General features: G+C 43.1%; 1 protein-coding gene across 21 annotated transcripts in view; it reads right to left on the bottom strand.

The window, feature by feature from the left end:
- Positions 1-15646, bottom strand: part of st3gal3a (ST3 beta-galactoside alpha-2,3-sialyltransferase 3a) — a 723997-nt gene that overhangs the window by 225223 nt on the left and 483128 nt on the right. The gene's annotated exons all lie outside the window — the stretch shown is intronic.

Consider the following 15646-nt stretch of genomic DNA (forward strand, 5'->3'; position numbering starts at 1 on the left):
GCGGGTAGTTTATTCAGTTTGAGGAATATCTCTCCAAAGGATGTCTTTACAAGCAACCATCAGTGAGTACAATGGCAAAATACTGTGGATGCCTCTGCACCTGCTTAAAACCTGTTACATCTCCAACTTTTTCCAATTCTGACGAAGGGTCATCGACCTGAAACGTTAACTCTTGTTTCTCTGTCCACTGATGCTACCTGGCCTGCTGAGTGTTTCCAGCATTTTCTGCTGTTACATCAGTGAGTGGTTTATTCAACACAAGGAGCATCTTTCTGAATGAAGGAGTATAAGGAATATTACTCAGACTGAGTTTACTTTGCACAAAGTAGCTCTCTGATTAAGTTGTTAATTCAGTACAAGGGATAAGTCTCAGAGTTTGTGGTTTACTTACTATACAAGACGTTTTGCAAAGGTAAAAGATAAGAAAGCAGTATATAGAAAGCATAATGGCCCAGAATTTCAGTTGTAACGACGGTGAAACTGTCAGTGTTCGTCATCATTACAACTGTGAACCTGGCAGCAACTTCTGGAATACTCACATGCGCTGTTAAACGCATAAATCCAGAAGTTGCTGTCAGTCATTCCCTCACCCTCCACAGAGCGCGCTGTTGATATCCCCAGTGCCGGCAATCAATTGAAGTCACTGAACTGACGAAAACTTCCCTTTTTACGCTGGAATATTGCTCTTAAAACCCCCATAAAAATTAAACCTTGTCAAATGAGATGTAACTTGGTTTTTAATTACGTACTGTGTCATAATTACTGCTGAACAACTGTTCTGGCACTGAAAAACTAATTTTATATTTGTGGAATGTCAAATTTTTCCATTATGATAAAAATTCCATGGTTTTTAATAAAATTAGATTTTAAAAAGTTTATTGTATTTCAGCTTCTACTTTAATCCCATGTGTATGTCCCAATCTTTATTTCGCTCTCTGGAAGATGGTTAAAAAGTGAAGGAAAATCAGTGCATTTTACTTCCTGGTTTGCTGTCCGTAGAATACTTTAATGTGATTGGCTGCTCAGCCAGCTTGATGACATCATTGTTGCTGGACGCTGGAGAACCCCTAGACTTAGTGTCAGATTCAAATTAACGTTGGGAGAGGTGAAATCGACGCCACAGAGATTGTAAGATCTTTATGGGCAGCCTTCTTCGAGGTCAGCTGACTGCAAAGCCCGGGCCATTTCTTATTGCAAATGAAGGCTTTAGTGGGAAACTACTGCACAGATGATTAAAGGAGTGACAGACAAAGTTACGTGCATCTGAAAGTGGAATGATGTTTTTGTGTTTTGTGTTATCGTTATATACAATTACAGTCTCTTTATTGCAACTTAGAACTACTCAGTTAATTAGTATGTTGTGGAATACCAGTCTTCACCCGCATCTCAACTATTAATTCAGTATTAAGCAACCTTTCACCACTATTACTTTTTACAAAATTGTGCATGCTCCAGAGCCTTTCAGGAACAAAACTCTGCATGCCAATCACAACTGCAAGATGTTTTTGTGATTACTTTTGTACTAGCTAGTAATTGGCTGGAAATTAAAGGCATTGGCAGGATTTGGAAGTGGTGTTGAATAGTCTTTGGGGGCAGGGGTTGCATCCAGTTAACATGTGTGACCTTTACCAACCCCTGGCAACTGTTCCAAAGACTCCATTGAGACATAATTCCTAGACATTTTTCAATATATTCAAACATTATAAGCATGGCATAAGTAAGACTAATTCAAAATTAGCGCACCCCATGCCAAGGCACTGTTTATTTCAGTAGCAATGGCACCAGTTTGTAGCCATCAGCACAATTCTTCACCCAAGGTATAGCAGCCGCAGTAAATATGCTGAATATAATGAAATATGATGAGGGTACTTTGCAGCAATTTTTAACATTAACAGGAAGAATGAAAGCATCCTTCCAAAAAAGGTGGCTTACTGTTCAGCAATGGTATTGAAATAATGCATTTCAAAAACTCTTGTCTCAATATTTGGGCTCCTGTCGCAAAGTAGCCAAGAGCTCATTTCTTTTGTTGAAAAAAACCCTGTGCTTCAGGTCAATACCTACAGATAAAATTTAAGCAATACGATGTTTTAACTGTGTCTTTGGTTTATCTCAAGGCTAGTAGGGGTAAGTATGGTGCCCTGGGGAAAGAGGGAGCTGTTCCGTTGGGACCAGTGTCCGGGCGAACCGAATAACTAGGGTAGCAGACAGGGCTTTAAACTAATGAAGTGGGGGTGGGAGGATTCAGAGAAGAGTAAATTTAAAAGCAGCGATAGAAATGTCAAGGCTCTAGAGCAGAGCTTTGGGTAAAAATAAGCAGAGTGGATCAGAAAGGGACAGAGAGAGTAACAAAGGTAATAAGGCATCAGTGACCAAGGTGACATCAGGGAAAAATAGAAATAAGTCAAAGCTAAAGGGGCTATATCTGAATGTGCGATGCATTCGCAACAATATAGATGAATTAATAGCGCAGATAGAAATTAACAGGTTTGATCTAATAGCCATAACAGAGACGTGGTTGCAAAGTGGCCAAGGTTGGGAACTAAATATTCCAGGATACTTAACATTTAGAAGAGATAGGCAAAATGGAAAAGGAGGAGGCGTAGCCCTGATAATAAAGGATGGAATAAAGACAGAACAGAGAAAGGATCTTAGCTCCGAAAATCAAGTAGTATAATCCGTTTGGGTGGAGTTAAGAAACAGCAAGGGGCAGAAAACATTGGTGGGTGTTGTTTATAGGCCCCCAAACAGTAGTTGTAATGTAGGGCAGAGTATAAATCAGGAAATTAGAGGCAAATGTAACAAGGGTAATACAGTGATCATGGGGGACTTTAATCTACATATAGACTGGGCAAACCAAATTTGCAGTAATAGTGTGGAGGACGAATTCATGGGATGTATGCAAGATAGTTTTCTAGATCAGTATGTTGAGGAATCAACTCGAGAACAAGCTATTTTAGATCTAGTATTGTGCAATGAGAAAGGGTTAATTAATAACCTTGTATTAAAGGGGTCTTTTTAGGGAAGAGTGACCATAATTGATAGAATTTTATATTCAGTTTGAAAGTGATTTAATTAAATCCAAAACTGGGGTCTTAAATCTAAACAAAGCAAACTATGTAGGTATCAGCGGTGAGTTGGCTACGGTAGAATGGGAAAACAGATTAAAGGGTAAGACGGTTGATAAGCAATGGCAGGCATTTAAGGAGATATTTCATAACTCTCAACAAAAATATATTCCAGTGAGAAGGAAAGACCTTAAGAGAAGGGAGAACCATCCGTGGCTAACTAAGGAAGTAAAGGATGCTATCAAATTGAAAACAAAGGCATATAATGTTGCCAAGATTAGTGGGAGGCCAGAGGATTGGGAAATGTTTAAAAACCAGCAAAGGACGACAGAAAAAATAATAAAGAGAAGATGGATTATGAGAGTAAACTAGCAAGAAATATAAAAACAGATAGTAAGAGCTTCTACAGGTATATAAAAAGGAAGAGAGTAGCTAAAGTAAATGTTGGTCCCTTAGAGGACGAGACTAAGGAATTAATAATGGGGAACAGGGAAATGGCAGAGACTTTGAACAACTATTTTGTATCAGTCTTCACGGTAGAAGACACTAAAACCATCCCAATAATACACAATCAAGGGGCTACAGGGAGGGAGGAACTTAAAACAATCACTATCACTAAAGAAAAAGTACTTGGTAAAATAATGGGACTAAAGGTGGACACGTCCCCAGGACCTGATGGCCTGCAACCTAGGATCTTAAAAGAAGTAGCTGCAGAGATAGTGGATGCATTGGTTGCAATCTACCAAAATGTCCTGGATTCTGGAGAGATCCCAGCGGATTGAAAAAACGCAAATGTAATGCCCCTATTTAAGAAAGGAGGGAGACAGAAAGCAGGAAACTATAGACCAGTTAGTCTTACATCTGTCATTGGGAAAATGCTGAAGTCCATTATTAAGGAAGCAGTAGCAGGACATTTAGAAAATCATAATACAGTCAAGCAGAGTCAGCATGGTTTTATGAAAGGGAAGTCATGTTTGACAAATTTGCTGGAGTTCTTTGAGGATGTAACGAGCAGGGTGGATAAAGGGGAACCAGTGGATATGGTGTATTTGGATTTCCAGAAGGCATTCGGTAAGGTGCCACATAAAAGGTTACTGCACAAGATAAGAGCTCACGGGGTTGGGGGTAATATATTAGCATGGATAGAGAATTGGCTAGCTAACAGAAAGCAGAGAGTGGGAATAAATGGGTCATTTTCCGGTTGACAAACAGTAACTAGTGGGATGCCACAGGGATCAGTGCTGGGGCCTCAACTATTTACAATCTATGTTAATGACTTGAATGAAGGAACTGAGTGTAATGTAGCCAAATTTGCTGATGATACAAAGATAGGTGGGAAAGCAAGTTGTGAAGAGGCCACAAAGAATCTGCAAAGGGATATAGACAGGCTAAGTGAGTGGGCAAACATTTGGCAGATGGAATATAATGTGGGAAAGTCTGAGGTTATCCACTTTGGTAAGAAAAATAAAAAAGCAAGTTTTTATTTAAATGGAGAGGTTACAAAATGCTGCAGTACAGAGGGACCTGGGGGTCCTTGTGCATGAAACACAAAAGTTAGCATTCAGGTACAGCAAGTAATCAAGAAGGCAAATGGAAGGTTGGCCTTTATTGCAAGGGGGTTGGTGTATAAAAGCAGGGAAGTCCTGCTACAACTGTACAGGGTATTGGTGAGACCACCCATTGAGTACCGAGTACAGTTTTGGTCTCCTTATTTAAGGAGGGATATACTTGCATTGGAGGCAGTTCAGTGAAGGTACACAAGGTTGATTCCTGAGATGAAGGGGTTGACTTATGAAGAAAGGTTGAGCAGGTTGGGCCTATACTCATTGGAGTTTAGAAGAATGAGAGGTGATCTTACTGAAACATACAAGATACTGAGGGGACTCGACAAGGTAGATGCAAAGAAGATGCTTCCCCTCATGGGGGAATCTAGAACTAGGGGGCATAGATTCAGAGTAAGGGTTCGCCCATTTAAACCTGAGATGAGGAGGAATTTCTTCTCTCAGAGGGTCGTAAATCTGTGGAATTCTCTGCCCCAGAGAGCTGTGGAGGCTGGGTCATTGACTATATTTAAGGTGGAGATAGACAGGGAGTGAAAGGTTATGGGGAGTGGGCAGGAAAATGGAGCTGAACCCAAGATCAGATCAGCCATGATCTCATTAAATGGCGGAGCAGGCTCGAGGGGCCAAATAGCCTACTCCTGCTCCTATTTCTTATGTTCTTATGTGCATTAAAAGGTATGATGGTAGACAAGGAATGGCTAGCATTTAAAGAATACATAATTTACAACAAATATACATTCCTTTAAGGTACAAAAATCCCACAGGAAAAGTGGTCCAACAGTGACTAACAAGAGAAGTTAAAGATGGTATTAAATCAAAGGAAGAGGCTTATAATGTTGCCAAAAAGAGTAATAAGGCTGAGGATTGGAGGATTTTAGAATTCAGCAAAGGAGGACCAAGAAATTGATAAAGAAAGGGAAAACAGAATGAGAGTAAACTAGCGAGAGACATAAAAACAGACTGTAAAAGCTTCTATAGGTATGTAAAAAGGAAAAGATTAGTGAAAGTAAATGTGGGTCCCTTACAGGCTGAGACAGAAGAAGTTATAATGGGGAATAACGAAATGGCAGAGAAATTAAACAAATACTTTGGCCGCGATTTTTACAATGGAGGCAGGTTGGGTGCGAGTCAGCTGGTTTCCGGCTTCCAGTCCCACCCCAAACTGCATCCGGCCCACAGACGTGATTTTATGTTGATTGACATTGATAAGCCCGCCCTGCGGACTTGCCGGCCAATTAAGAGGAAGCCGGTCAGATGACGTCATTTGATGACGCGTCATCTGCTGGTTTTCTTAAAGGAACCACGCACAATTTTTTTTGACAGCTGATTTCTCAGTGTTTGACAGCACTGAGGTGCTGTAAACACTGAATCACTGTACAAGGTGTGCTCTTACACCCAGGCTCTCCAACGACTCCCTCCATAGGCTGGAATAGATGGCAGCTGCAGGTGAGGTGACAGAAGCGATCTGTCACTGGTGAGAGAGGTTCTCCCAATGAGGTGGCACTGGACATGGATTTCAAAACTTGTTATCTAAAGAAATGTGTAAATGCATTAAAAATGAATTTCCCAATGTTTTCTTACCTCTGAGACTCAGCAGTGCACCATTGGATCCTTCACACCACTTCTGCAGCTGTCATCAATCCAGAAACATTACAGCAGACTCACAATGCGCCACACTTACCTGGTGTGGTGTCCGGACGTCGGGAAACCCAAGGCAGAAGCGGCAATATTAAAAAATAGCCTGTCACATACTATCAACTACCTGCTATTAGGCAGGTAATTGGCTTTAACCCTCTTCCCGCTGCTAGGTGTTGGGTCCATGCGCAAATCGGGGACCCGACATTTGGGAAAATTGTTTGGAGGCGGGTTGACGGCGGGATCACAACCCAAGGTGAATCAAAACGATTTTACCCTTTGACCCACCTCCAAACCTGCCCTCTGAGCGCTGGCAAAATCCAGCCCTTTGTGTCTGTCTTCACGGAAGAAGACGCAAACAACTTCCTGGAAATAGTGGAGAACCAAGGCTCCAGAAAGAATGAGGAACTGAAAGAAATTAGTATTAGTAAAAAAATAGTACTGGAGAAATTAATGGGACTGAAAGCCAATAAATCTCTGGACCTGATGGCCTACATCCTAGGGTTTTGAAAGAGGTGACTATAGATAGTGGATGCATTGGTTGTCATTTTCCAAAATTCCATAGTTCCCGTGGATTGGAAGGTAGCAAATGTAACCCCACTATTTAAGCAAGGAGGGAGAGAAAACGGGGAACTAAAGACCAGTTAGCCTGACATCAGTAGTAGGGAAAATGCTAGAATCTATTATTAAGGATGTGGTAACGGCACTTAGAAAATAAAAATCTGTTGGAGTTTTTTTGAGGTTGCAACTAGCAGAATAGATAAGGAGGAACCAGTGGATGTGGCGTATTTGGATTTTCAGAAGGCATTCGAGAAGGTGCCACACAAGAGGTTATTAAACAAAATTAGGGCTCATGGAATTGGGGTTAATATACTAGCATGGATTGAAGATTGGTTAATGGATAGAAAACAGAGATTAGGAATAAATGGGTCATTTTCGGGTTAGCAGGCTGTAACTAGTGGGGTACTGCAAGGATCTATGCTTGGGCCTCAGCTATTCACAATCTACATCAATGATTTGGATGAGGGGACTAAATGTAATATATCCAAGTTTGCTGATGATACAATGCTGGGTGGGAATGCAAGATGTGAGGAGGATGCAAGGAGGTTTCAAGGGGATATAGACAAGCTAAGTGAGTGGGCAAGAACATGGCAAATGGAATATCATGTGGAGAAATGTGAAGTTATCCACTTTGGTAGGAAAAATAGAAAAGCAGAGTATTTTTTAAATGGTGAGAGATTGGGAAATGTTGGTGTTCAGAGGGACCCGAGTGCCCTTGTACACGAATCACTGAAAGTTAACATGCAGGTGAGACCACACCTGAAGTATTGTGGACAGTTTTGGTCTCCTCACCTAAGGAAGGATATACTTGCCGTAGAGGGAGTGCAACGAAGGTTCACCAGGCTGTGTCCTGGGATGGGGGGATTGTCCTATGAGGAGAGATTGAGTAGACTAAGCCTATATTCTCTAGAGTTTAGAAGAATGAGAGGTGATCTCATTGAAACGTACAAAATTCTTACAGGGCTTGATGGGGAGGATGTTTGCCCTGGCTGTGGAGTCTAGAACCAGGGGTCACAGTCTCAGAATAAGGGGTCGGCCATTAAGGACTGATATGAGGTGAAATTTCTTCATTCAGAGGGTGGTGAATCTTTGGAATTCTCTACTGCAGAGGGCAGTGGAGGCTCAGTCGTTGAGTATATTCAAGACAGAGGTCGATAGACTTTTGAATATTAAGGGAATCAAGGGATATGGGGATAGTGCAGGAAACTGGAGGTGAGGTAGAAGATCAGCCATGAGCTTATTGAATGGCGGAGCAGGCTCGAAGGGCCAAATGACCTACTCCTGCTCCTATTTCTTATGTTCTAACTGGTACACTTCTTTCCCTCCACAGGCAGTGCACTAACTGTTTAGCACCTTTGTCCATCTGGAGTAAGGAGTGGGGAGAACGGAAGGAAAGTAAAAAATATGAAAAGGTGAACAAAGTCATAGAGTCATACAGCACAGAAAGAGGCCCATCGTGTCCGCGCCAGCCATCAAGCCCTGTCTATTCTAATCCCATTTTCCAGCATTTGGTCCGTAGCCTTGTATGCTATGGTGTTTCAAGTGCTCATCTAAATGTTTCTTGAATGTTGTGAGGGTTCCTGCCTCTACCACCCTTTCAGGCAGTGAGTTCCAGATTCCAACCACCCTCTGGGTGAAAAAGTTTTTCCTCAAATCCCTTCGAAACCTCCTGCCCCTTACAATGAATCTATGCCCCCTGGTTATTGACCCCTCTACTAAGGGGAAAAGTTCCTTTCTATCTACCCTATCTATGCCCCTCATAATTTTGTACACCTCAATCAGGTTCCCCCTCAGCCTTCTCTGCTCCAAGGAAAACAACCCCAGCCTGTCCAGTCTCTCTTCATAGCTGAAGCGCTCCAGCCCAGGTAACATCCTGGTGAATCTCCTCTGCACCCTCTCCAATGCAATCACATCCCTCCTATATAGTGTGGTGATCAGAACTACACACAGTATTCCAGCTGTGTTTTGTACAGCTCCATCATAACCTCCCTGCTCTTATATTCTATGCCTCGGCTAATGAAGGCAAGTATCCCATATGCTTTTTTAACCACCTTATCTACCTGTCCTGCTGTCTTCAGGGATGTATGTACATGCACACCAAGATCCCTTTGATCCTCTGTCCTTCCTAGGATCCTACCATTCATTGGGTATTCCCATGCCTTGTTTGTCCTCCCAAAATGCATCACCTCACACTTTTCAGGGTTAAATTCCATTTGCCACTGTTCTGCCCATCTAACCATCCTGTCTATATCGTCCTGTAGCCTGAGGCTTCCCTCCTCGCTATTTACCACTCCACCAATTTTCGTGTCATCTGCGAACTTACTGATCATACCTCCTACATTTATATCTAAATCATTAATGTACACTACAAACAGCAAAGGACCCAGCACCGATCCCTGTGGTACACCACTGGACACAGGCTTCCAGTCACAAAAACAACCTTTGACCATCACTCTCTGCCTCTTGCCACTAAGCCAATTTTGGATCCAATGTGCCAAATTGCCCTGGATCCCATGGGCTCTTACCTTCTTGACCAGTCTCCCATGCGGGGCTTTCTCAAAAGCCTTACTGAAGTCCATGTAGACTACATCAACTGCACTACCCTCATCCACACACCTCGTCACCCCCTCGAAAAATTCAATCAAATTGGTCAAACATGATCTCCCCTGACAAAGCCATGCTGATTATCCCTGATTAATTCCTGCCTCTCCAAGTGCAGACTAATTCTGTGTCTCAGAATGTTTTCCAATAATTTCCCTACCACTGGTGTTAGGCTCACTGGCCTGTAATTCCCTGGTTTATCCCTACTACCCTTCTTGAACAATGATACTACGTTAGCTGTTCTCCAGTCCTCTGGCACCTCCCCTATGGCCAGAGAGGTTCTGAAAATTTGTGTCAGAGCCCCTGCAATCTCCTCCCTTGCCTCAGACAGCAGCCTGGGATACATCCCATCTGGGCCTGGGGATTTATCCACTTTTAAGCCCGCTAAAACCGCTAGTACCTCCTCCCTCTCAATAGTAATTTGTTCAAGTATATCACAATCCCCCTGCCTGATTTCTATGCCTACATCATCCTTCTCCATAGTGAACACAAATGCAAAATATTCATTTAAAACCTCACCTACATCTTCCGGCTCTACACAGATTGCCACTTTGGTCCCTAATGGGCCCTACTCTTTCCCTGGTTATCCTCTTGCCCTTAGTATACTTATAATAAAACACCTTGGGATTTTCCTTTATTTTGAATTTTGTATGAAATTGTAAACATGTCAATATATATAGGTGAAACTTTCCCTTTGCAATTCTAAGGATCTGATCCATGGTAGATATTTTGATTTGAGTCACGCAGACCAGAGAATCTTCCAGCTTTTGGTTTCTTTTCATTATAAACTAAGCACGAATGTATTACTCACATATGTCAACAAAGAAGGCAGCGATTAAGAGAGACTTTCAAATATCGTTCATGCAGCAGCGTGTCTGAGGTGTAACATAGAGTAATCAGGGCACTACATAGCTACGTGCACATTGTACAGACATGCATGTAGGGTTTTAAAATAGAAACTGTCCTATTTATACATTTAACCATTAATCTGATGTCGTGAGTAGTTATAGCAAAGCCTAATTAGAATCATAGAATGGTTACAGCACAGGAGGCCGCCATTTGGCCTGTCGAGCCTGTGCCGGCTCTCTGTAAGAGCACATCAGCTAGTTCCACTCCCCCGCCCTTTCCCTGTAGGCCTGCAAATGTTTTTCCTTCAGATACTTATTCAATTCCCATTTGAAAGCCATAATTCAATCTGCCACCACCACCCTTTCAGACAGTAAATTACAGATCCTAACCACTCACTGCGCAAAAAAGTTTTTCCTCATCTGTGTCCTCTGGTTCTCGACCCTTTCTGCCAATGGGAACAGTTTCTCTCTATCTACTCTGTCCAGACCTCTCATGATTTTGAACACCTCTATCAAATCTCCTCTCAAGTTTTGTGTTATCTGCAAATTTTGAAATAGTGCCCTGTACACCCAAGTCGAAGTCATTAAAATACATCAGGAAAAGCAGTAGTCCTAGTACCGACCCCAGGGGAACATCACCGTATACCTTCCCCAGTTTGAAAAACAACCATTCACCACTACTCTCTGTATCCTGTCACTTAGCCAATTTCGTATCCATGCCACTGTCCCTTTTATTCCATGGGCTTCAACTTTGCTGGCAAGCCTATTATGTGGCACCTTATCAAAAACCTTTTGGAAGTCCATGTACACCACATCAACCACATTGCCCTTATCAACCCACTCTGTTACCTCATCAAAAAACTCAATCAAGTTAGTTAAACACAATGGCCTAGAAATTGGGTTTTGGCTTAGCCAGGGCTTTAGCGCCGGAAGTTAGTGCCGGCGCTAAGTCCCCCTGCGCGCGCCAAAAATTCAGCAGGGCCGCGCCCAAACGGCTGCCGGCGCTACTGAAGGGTCTTTGCGGCGGTAAATCGGCGCTAACTGCCGTTTCGCGCCGCAATTCCGGCGCTGCGGCACCCGATGCGGTGCGGCAGGCTCGGGAAGTGCAGGCCTCCTCCTTCCGTTAAGGAGGAGCTGCCTGCACCCGGCCGCGGCCCGCGCAAATCTGTCTAAAAATGAGCCCGGCACCTCGGACAAGTGCCAGGCTTGCATCTGTTCCGGGGGGTGGGGGGGAGAAGTCCGGGGAGGGAGCTGCGGGCAGGCGGCCGGCGGGAAAGCGGCCGGCCGCCGCGGGGCCTTTAATGCGCCGGCGCAAACTCATGCAAGACTCTGTTGCCAGAGTCTTAGTTGCGGCTGCCATGGGCGAGGCGGCCGCAACTGAATTTCGGCGCTAGGGCCCGTCGGCATGGCAACCGGGACGCTGCGCACACCGATGACGTCATCGGTGCCGGCGCAGCGCTACCGGTGCAACGCCGATGTAGGGCCCCAGGGAATTTTTAAACTGGCCATAACTCTGGCGCTAGTCCCTCTAGCACCTCAAAAGCGGCGCTAAGGCAACTGAATTTCTAGGCCAATTTGTCTTTAACAAATTCGTGCTGGCTTTCCTTAATTAATCCATACTTGTCCAAGTCACTGTTAAGTTTGTCCTGGATTATCATTTCTAAAAGCTTCCTCACTACCGAGGTTAAACTGACTGGACTGTAGTTGCTAGGTTTATCCTTACACCCTTTTTTGAACAAAGGTGTAACATTTACAATTCTCCAGTCCTCTGGCACCAGCCCCGTATCCAAGGAGAATTGGAAGATTATGGCCAGGACCTCCGCAATTTCCACTTTTACTTCCCTCAACATCGTAGGATGCATCCCATCCGGTCCTGGTGACTTATCTACTTTAAGTGCAGCCAGCCTTTCCAAGACCTCCTCATCATTCATTTTTATCCCATCCAGTATCTCAATTACCTCCTCTTTCACTATGACTTTGGCAGCATCTTCTTCCTTGGTAAAGACAGATGCAAAGTACTCATTTAGTACCTCAGCCATGCTCTCTGCCTCCATGTGTAGGTCTCCATTTTGGTCCCTAATAGGCCCCACCCCCTCCTCTTACTAACCATTTACTATTTATATGCCTAAAGACGACTTTTGGATTCCCTTTTATGTTAGCTGCCAATCTATCCTCATACTCTCTCTTTGCCCCTCTTATTTCCTTTTTCACTTCCCCTCTGAACTTTCTATATTCAGCATGGTTCTCACTTGTATTCTCAACCTGACATCTGTCAGACGTTCCCTTTTTCTGCTTAATCTTACTCTCTATTTCTTTCGTCATCCAGGGAGCTCTGGCTTTGGTTGCCCTATCTTTCCCCCACGTGGGAATGCACCTTGACTGTACCCGAACCATCTCCTCTTTAAAGGCAGCCCATTGTTCGATTACACTTTTGATTCCAATTTACCCGGGCCAGATCCATTCTCAACCCAGTGAAATTGGCTTTCCTCCAATTAAGTATTTTTTACTCTAGATTGTTCCCTGTCCTTTTCCATAGCTAGTCTAAACCTTGTTATACTGTGATCACTGTTCCCTAAATGTTCCCCTACTGACACTTGCTCTACTTGACCCACCTCATTCCCCAGAACCAGATCCAGCAATGCCTCCTTCCTCGTTGGGCCGAAAACGGACTGATCAAGAAAGTTCTCCTGAACACACTTCAGAAATTCTTCCCCCTCTCTGCTCTTTACACTATTACTATCTCAGTCTATATTAGGATAGTTGAAGTCCCCCATTATCACTACACTATAGTTCTTGCACCTCTCTAATTTCCCTGCAAATTTGCTCCTCTATATCCTTCTCACTAATTGGCGGCCTATAGAATACACCTAGTAGTGTAATGGTACCTCTATTGTTTCTCAACTCTAACCAAATAGATTCTGTCCTTGACCCCTCCAGGACATCCTCTCTCTCCAGCACTATAATATTCTCCTTAATCAATACTGCCACACCACCTCTTATCTTTCCTTCCCTGAACACCTGATATCCAGGAATATTTAGTACCCAATCCTGCCCATTTTTGAGCCAAATCTTCGTTATCGCCACAATATCATATTCCCATGTGTCTATTTGCGCTTGCAGCTCACCAACCTTATTTACCACACTTCGTGCATTCACACACATGCACTGTAAATCTATCTTGGACCTTCTTCTGTTCTCTCTTAGTCTGACCCCACCTAATACCGTACTATTTCTTACTTTAGTGCTATCTGTCTCTCCCAATCCTTTGTGCACCTTGTTTCTCCTTTCTAATGCTACATCCTGGGGCCCACTCCCCTGCCAAATGAGTTTAAACCCTCCCCAACACCACTAGCAAACCCCCCCACGAGGACATTGGTACCGGCTCTGTTGAGGTGCAACCCATCAGGCCTGTACAGGTCCCACCTCCCCCAGAACCGGTCCCAATGTCCCAGGAATCTAAAGTTCTCCCTCCAACACCATTTCTCCAGCTACGCATTCATCTGCTCTATCCTCTTATTTCTATACTCACTAGTTCGTGGCACCGGGAGTAATCCTTAAAACCTACCTCATCTGCCCTAATATCTCCTTACGTGGCTCAGTATCAAATTTTGTTTGCTAACACTGCTGTGAAGCGCCTTGGGTCGTTTTACTACATTAAAGGCGCTATAAAATACAAGTTGTTGTTGAGTCAAGACCAAGTGTCGTCTTCAGATGAAGCAGGATTAGTGGGCATGGGTTAAATGGGCCAGAGGGCACAAAAGTTATTCAGTCCCAATATTTAAAGTCATGCATTATGTCCTTATTTTTTATACCTTAATATTATTCATAATTAAACAACAAAATTTATAGCACCTTAGCAAGCAGAGTTGGTTGCAGAAAAGCAGTATCTCTGCAGTAGAGGGTGTGCAACTGGGTTTGCAAAACGGAGGTGCTAAAGTACGAACACTGGCAAGCAGTAATTACAGTGTGACAAGTTTACATAGGCAATTTGCATTATTTCGGAACCACCCCATTGCTTTGGACTCTAGTTTGCTATGAGGTTCCAATATTATATCATTAGATCGGGCATTTTACAACGCTGTGACATTAGGTCACAGGTGTGGTAGGATCAGATGACAGAAAGAAAAGGTGTTATTCAGCAATAATACATTCTGATTTACACAGGTTGAGAGTCTTGAAAAATAGTATTGCTTGTGAAAGTAATGTAACTGAATCCATTTTAACCCCCCCCTGCTCATGGTGGATTTTGAATAACAGCCTAATGGGCACCAGCATTGATGGACTATCCCAGCACTGTTGTATTGTACTCATGCTTCTTCTAGAATTAATTGAGAAACATTTCATTTCTAAAAAGGTTCCAGACAGACAAAAGCAGCAGCAGAAACTCAGAACCACAGGAAGCAAGGACAGTGAAGGGCAGAAAAGAAAGAGAACTCGTTTTAATAACACATGAATTATAAAGAAAATGCAGCGTGCTGACAAAAGATTCAGTCAGGTTCCCACATGGCCAGGCTCTGGCCATCAGTCAAAGTGAAGAGGTTAAAAGAGTTTGAATATGCAGCAAGCAAATGGAAATCGTGTGTGTGTGTGAGAGATAGCTGGCAGGCCACCTCCAATACCAAACAAGGGTGACTGCAAAGAAGTAGTAACAGATGTAAAAGCTAGTGCTTCACACATGAGTAAATGAGAAAGATCAAATGAAAAACTTGCTTGCTTATCCACAACAAGAAAAATAAAATTATATTGTGACTAATTCTCATTTCTGAATCACTGATGCTGATAAAAAAGGAATCACAAGTAAATAAGGCATGGGCTAAATGTCATTATTTTCTGTAAGTCCATTCCATTCTGAGCCATTACAGTATGTGAAAATATACTCAGTGCAATCATACCTGAACTATGTGCAAATTATGTTTAAATGAGATATTTAGCAATTATGCGGTGGGGCAAAGCTGGTATTTTTCCCTACTTTCCTCTGGAGTACATTTTTGTGGGAATCTTATCCAGAAGGAAAATATAGGATTATAAACCTGGTGCTTAATTAGCACCTTAATCCAAATTGTTTAGTGCTCAGAATAAAGTTATACAACTTGTACACTGATACAGTTTGTCTTATTGCTTGGTGGCACCTAGGCTGACCCTGCTGAGTTGCTCTGCTCACCAACTCTGTCCATGGCCATCCACTGCCCCTTTCTCCCCAGTTTCCTACTGCTTGAGGACCCCACTTCTTAATTTTGTACATCTTAACGAAATCCACAAGTTAAAGCTAGCTGCTCCAGACTATATTATCCAACCCCAACTGCTATGACCTTCACCTGATGCTGTTTCCACCATCAGCACTCCACTACCACTTGAGCTTTTGGATTCCTCTGCC

The sequence above is a fragment of the Somniosus microcephalus genome, chromosome 3 (genome assembly GCF_052327205.1).
Source record: "Somniosus microcephalus isolate GS21.2 chromosome 3, FLI_Smic_1.0, whole genome shotgun sequence".
NCBI classification, from domain to species: domain Eukaryota; kingdom Metazoa; phylum Chordata; class Chondrichthyes; order Squaliformes; family Somniosidae; genus Somniosus; species Somniosus microcephalus.